This window comes from Coenobita brevimanus, chromosome 14, assembly GCF_032717465.1.
Source record: "Coenobita brevimanus isolate Jiangsu-jjx chromosome 14, ASM3271746v2, whole genome shotgun sequence".
Lineage (NCBI taxonomy): Eukaryota > Metazoa > Arthropoda > Malacostraca > Decapoda > Coenobitidae > Coenobita > Coenobita brevimanus.
Genome location: NC_136967.1, coordinates 31,346,606 through 31,353,404, shown reverse-complemented (window position 1 = coordinate 31,353,404; position 6,799 = coordinate 31,346,606).

The window sequence follows — 6,799 nt, the reverse complement described above, 5'->3', positions numbered from 1 at the left end:
CATAGTCCCGACGCTGGGCGTGTACATATAAGCCAAATCGGCAGACGCTGTACGGGTTAAACAATCCAGCTGAGAGCTCTCTTTACAGGTCCAACGATTTCTCATTATATGTTTCATAAATATGTTTCATAAATGTGATTTTTCCACCCTGAGATGTGTCATCTGAGTTTTGGTAATAATTAGGCGTGTTTCCGAATCAGTTTTTAGTACATTTGTGGAAGAAGCATTTTTAACGATTTCGCCCAAACATACGATTATACAGCCATCCCTCCAGTAAAATTGTTTTGAACTACCCGCAAAGTGAATGCTACAACCCGTAACTAGTTCACCTTTGGCACTACATTATGTAAGTGCTCACGGATAGAAAAAAAGCCAATAGACTCGTCGGATTTAAAAATCCAGTTAATCTCAACATGGCAGACACAACAGTTCAGGTCGACGCTCCTGCAACCTGATTTCTTTTAGACCCTTCATGAACAATAAAACTGCGTATATGAGGAACCAAGTAATTTTGATAAATTGTATATCTCAGTACGCCTATGTATTTAGTTTTTCCTAATAATGTATATATGATAATAAATGAGCGATTTTCTTGTAAACGATGTGTTGCATTTCGGAGTGGTTTTACCTTGGTAAATATGGATTACGATATCACACCAATGGGCATACGGCGAGAATATTCCGTATCTTTTATTTAGTCACTAGGGTCAAGATGCCACTTTAAAGCCCTAGTGACGCACTTAATAAAAACATCCGTTTTATCTCTTTCAAAGCAGTTTTCACGTCAATAATGAAAGGAAACTCTTCGGGCTTCAAACCCTCAAATGGCAGACTTCTTTACCTGTGAATCGATTTCTTCCTACGTAGCTGTCATGCACTATATGTCTACGGAGATAATGAATAATGTAATAAATGGTAATTATATATCTCCGCACTGTGGTAGGAAGAATACTGCCACCGTATTCAATGCGTGTTGTAAAAGGCGTCTAAAAGTGGTGGGGTGAGGGGACTAGGAACCCCCTCCTCTGTTTGTTCCTGTGTTTGTTAGTTTCTAAAAAGAGACAGGCCAGAGAAAGCGATGGGGGATTGAGTTATCCCCGTACCCTGAAGATTGGGTCTATGAATGTGCGTGGATGTAGTACGATTGAGGCTAAAAGGGATGAGATTGGGAGAATGTTTGTGAGAAGAAAGTTGGATGTGTTAGCTTTGAGTGAAACGAAGATGAAAGGGAAGGGTGAGTCTATGGTTGGAAGTGTGAATGGAAGATTGCCAGGTGTTGATAGAGGAAGGGCATGAGAAGGTGTGGCCTTCTTAGTGAGTCCGGAAGTACAGCAGTGTGTGATTGAACGGAAGGAGGTGTCATAGAGACAGATGTGGGTGAAAGCGAAATTTGAATGTGAGGTGTGGGTGTTTGTGAGTGCATATGGGCCTGGTAGTGAAAGGGATGAAGAAGAGAGGGAGTCTTTTTGGAATAATGATAATGAGTGTCTGCAGAGTTTTGGAGCGAATGTGAATGTGGTAATGATGGGAGATTTGAATGCTAGAGTGGGAAATGTAGCAGTTGAAGGTGTAGTTGGTGTGTATGGTGTGCCTGGAAGAAATGAAAATGGGGAACGAATGATAGGAATGTGCGTTGAGCGAGAGATGGTGATTGGAAATACCCTGTTTGAAAAGAAAGATTTTTATAAGTATACATAGGTGAGACAGGAGGTTGAAGGGTTGTTGATAGAGCATTGATGGACTATGTGGTTGTGTCCAGGAATGTAATAGGAAGATTGTTGGATGTGAGAGTTCTGAGACGGGAGGGTGGAGGTATGTCTAACCACTACCTGGTGGAGGGAAAGTTAAGAGTGGGTAAGAGATGGGTGAGAGCTAGGAGAGTTAGGTGTGGCAGGGAGGTTTTGAAAGTGAGTTGGATAAAAGAGAGAAAATGATAGAGTATCAGGAGAAATTGAAAGATGAGTGGAACGCACTGAAAGATCAAGAAAATGGCAATGTGGAGGAGGAATGGCAGTTGTTTAAGAGTGCTGTGGTGGGGCATGCGGAAGAGGTGCGCGGTGTGAGACTTGAGTGGGTGGTGGTGTAAGAAAAGGAAGTGAAATGTGGTGCGAGGAAGTAAGAATGGCTGCAGGTACGGATGGGTGTGATGTGGGATGCCTGAAGGGTGGTGGAGCGACTATTGATGATTGGTAAGATTGTTGAATGTATGCTTTGTGAAAGGTATGGTGCCAATTGATTAGGCAAGTGCTTAAGTGATTCCGTTGTATAAAGGCAAGGGTGATAAGTATGAATGTACTAGCTTTAGGGATATAAGTCTGTTGAGTGTTGTAGGTAAGGTGTATGGTAGAAGAGAGTTAGAGAGGGTGCAGAGGGAGTGATTGGTGATGAGCAGTGTGGTTTTAGAAGAGGGAGAGGATGCGTGGATCAGGTGTTTGCTGTGAGAGAAGTGTGTGAAAAGTATTTAGCGAAAGGCAAGGATGTGTTTTGGGCATTCATGGATTTAGAGAAAGCTTATGATAGAATTGATAGGGGGGCTTTGCGGACTGTTTTAAGATTGTTTGGACTTGGTGGTAGGTTACTGAAAGGGGTGAAAAGTTTTTATGTAAAGAGTAGAGCGTGTGTAAGAGTGGGAAATACTGTGAGTGATTGGTTTCCCGTGAGAGTGGGGCTGCGGCAGGGACGTGTGATGTCGCCTTGGTTGTTTAATATTTATATGGATGGTGCTGTAAGGAATGTGAATGCATGAGTTTTAGGTGGAGGTCTGAGTCTGGTGAATGTTGATAGTAGAGAGTGGAATCTGAAGCAGTTGCTGTTTGCTGATGATACTGCACTGGTGGCTGATTCAGAGGAGAGATTGAGACAGTTGGTAGAGGAGTTTGGAAGGGTGTGTGAAAGGAGGAACTTGAAAGTAAATGAGAATAAGAGTAAAGTGATGAAGTGTACGAGGTCGGTAGATGGTAGGGGGATGAATATAGTTTTGAATGGTGAGTTGCTTGAGGAGGTAGAGTGTTTTAAGTATTTAGGGTCACATATTGCTGTGGATGGAACAATAGATGCAGAAGTGAAGTTTAGAATAAATGAAGTAGGAAATGTGCTGGGAGGAATGAAAAAAGCGTTTAGATGTCGTTCGCTTAGAATGGATGTAAAGAGAAGGCTGTATGAGGCTGTTGTGGTACCGACTGCACTGTGTGGGTCTGAAACATGGAATATGGGTGTAGCAGAGAGGAAAAGTTTGAATGTAATGGAGATGAGGTGTCTGAGGACTATGTGTGGAGTGATGCGTAAGGATCCAGTGAGAAATGATGAAGTGCGAAGGAGAACTGGAGTTCTTCGAGAGATGGCTGATCGAGTTGAGCAGAGGGTGTTGCGATGGTTTGGGCATATGGAGAGAATCGAAAATGAGAGATTGGTGAAAAAAGATAACTAGATCTGATGTGAGAGGTGTAAGGCTGAGAGACAGACCACGAATAGGATAGATGGACAGTGTGAAGAGAGCGTTGGATGCGAGATGGATGTCTGTTGGGTAACGAAGAAAGGTTGTGCGTGACAGAAATAAATGGAGAGAAATTGTGAATGAATAAATGATGACGCAGCCCTGGGGGGGATATTCTCCCGCATTTGGTCTGATCAGCTAATCAGGTCAGGTGTGGGTAAGGGGATGGGTCTATTATGATGTGCCAGGGGTAAACCAGCTCTGCTGTTGGCCCCTGCTGAGGGTGTCACTGATCGCACTGCGCAGCTGACTCTCGTGCGGTGTAGTGTGGTGAGGATCTGTTCCTTCTCCTCTTTGGGGCTAAGATGCGAATGAATGTGTTTCAATGGATGAGTAAATGGGGAGTGTGTCGTCTGTCTCGGATACCTCCCTTTCCTTGGGGGAAGCAGCCTAGGTATATATATAGATAGATTTTTTCTAAATGTGATTTTTCCATCCTGAGAAGTGTCATATAAGTTTATGAAATAATTAGGTGTCTTTTCCAATCAGTTTTGAGTACATTTGTGGAAGTTGCATATTGAACGGTTTCGCCCAAAAATACGATTATACAGCCATCACTCCATTAAAATAGTTTTGATCTACCCGCCGAGTGAATCCTATCAGCCGTAACTAGTTCACCTTTGGCACACCATTATGTAAGTGGTCAAGGCTTAAAAAAAAAAAAAAAAGCCAACAGACTCATCAGAAATTAAAAATCCAGATAATCTCAACAAGGCAGACTTAACAGTTCAGGTCGACGCTCCTGCAGGCTGATTTCTTTTAGACCCTTCATGAACAATAAAACTGAGCATATGAGAAACCAAGTAATGTTTATAAATTGTATATCTCTCTACGACTATGTATTAAGTTTTTCCTAATAATATATATATGATAATAAATATGCGATTTTCTTGTAAACGGTGTATTGCCTTCCAGAGTGGTTTTACCTTGGTAATTATGGATCATGATAGCACACGTACCGGCACACAGTGAAAATATTCCGTATCTTATAATTAGTCACTAGGCTCAAGATGCCACTTTAAAGCCATAGTGATACATGCAAAAATACCATCCGTTTTATCTCTAAATTTCTAAGCTTTTTTCACGTCTCTAATGTCAGGAAACTCTTCGGGTATAAAACCCGCAAATGGCAAACTTCTTTACCTGTGATTCGATTTCTACCTACGTAGTACCTCATTTAGCCTTGTTACTTTTTTTCTTTTGGATTCTTAATTTTGTGACCGTCAAAAATGTTTTCTCAATTTTAGATACAACTGGGAGTGTTTCCCAGCTAGTTTAGAGTACATTTGTGGAACTTACATTTCTACTTTTCTAGCCCCACAGGTATGCGGATTTTAGCATTACTCAAATGACTCTCCTCCTAACGTAAAAATCAAAACAATCTTCAGTCGACAGTAATGTAGGTCATTCAGTGTTCCTTCAACCTGCAATTTTTGTATGTCATGCATTTTTAGTGTTTTCGCCCTCTCCCCGCCAATTATTCGGTTTTTAGCGTTACACAAATGACACTCTTCCTAACATAAAAATTCAAATAATCTTCAGACGACAATAATGCAGTTCATTCAATGTTCCCTTAACCTGTATTTTTTGTATCTATCATGCATAATTACTATTTCCGCCCGACAATTGTACGGTTTCTAGCATTACTCAAATGACCCTCTTCCTAACGTAAATATTCAGACACTCTTCAGACGACATTAATGCAGTTCATTCAGTGTTCTTTCAACCTCCATTTTTTTGTAGCTTTCATGCATATCTAGTGTTTTCGCCATCAATTATGCGGATATTCGTATCAGTCAAACAACTGTCTTACTAACGTATAAACCCAAACAATCTCCAGACGATATTAATACAGATTATTCGGTGCTCCTTTAACCTGCATTTTTTGAAGCTATCATCCACTATATGTCTACGGAGATGAGGAATAATTGTATAAATGGCTAATAATTATATATTTCCGTATTGTGATAGTGTATGTACTTTCTCGTATAAATTTGTAGATGAGAGTCAAAACCTGAACAATTTTCCTTCTCACGAAATATCACTTTTCATAGATTTTACCTAAGGCTTATGGTGTAACACGAAACTTCATAATGTGCAAATATACTTTTTCATTTTTTTTTTTTTTTTTAATTCAGTCAGGAGGCTCGCTGTAGTTTTAAAGTGCTTCTACTGCAGATTGAAAAAGAAAAAACTCGTTCCAAGTTTCTCGCTTGTTTCGGTGACCCCCACATCAATTGAAACTTATTGTTCTTAAGCACCTCAGATGCCAGTTCTCTTTACGTGTCAACCAAGTTCTTGTTATATGTTTTCTAAAAGTGAATTTTTTCACCCTCAGAAGTGTCATCTGAGTTTTGGTAATAATTGGATATGTTTCCCAATCAATTTTTAGTACATCTGTGGAAGTTCCATATTTAACGATTTCGCCCAAAAATACGTTCATACAGCCATCGCTCCGGTAAAATAGTTTTGAACTACCCCCAGAGTGAATGCTATCAACCATAAGTCTTTCAACTTTTGCACTACCTTTTATCCGTGATGTAAAGGCAAAAAAAAAAAAAAACAATAGATTCACTGTAAATTAAAAATCCATTTAATTTCAACATGGCAGACACAACAGTTTAGGTCGATACTCCTGCAACCTGATTTTTTTTTTAGACCCATCACGAATAATAAAACTGCGTATACGAGGAGCCAAGTAATGTTAATAAATTCCATATATCAGTACGGCTATGTATTTAGTTTTTCCTAATAATGTATATATGACAATCAGTAAATGAGCGATTTTCTTGTGAACATTTTTTTGCCTTTGGATGTGGTTTTATCATGGTAAATATGGATCATAATATCACACGAACGATAATATTCCATACTTTATATTTGGTCACCAGTCTCAGGATGCCACGTTGAAGCCCAAGTGATGAAGATAAAAATAACATCCGTTTTATCTCTAAATTTCCAAGTTGTTTTCACGTTTCTAATGAAAGGAAACTCTTTGGCCTTTAAACCCTCAAATGGCAGACTTCTTTACATGTGATGCGATTTCATCCTACGTATTACCCCATTTAGCCTTGTTACTGTTTTTTTTTTTTTTTTTCTCGTCGAAATTTTCTGATTCTCAGAAATGTTTTCTCATTTTTAGATACAAATGGGACTGTTCCTCAGCTAATTTAGAGTACATTTGGGTATGTTGCATTTTTGGTAATTTCGTCCCTCATTTAGGACGTTTTTAGCATTACTCAAATGACTCTCCTAACGAGAAAATCCAAGCAACGTTCAGGCGATACTAATGTAGGTCAAACTGCA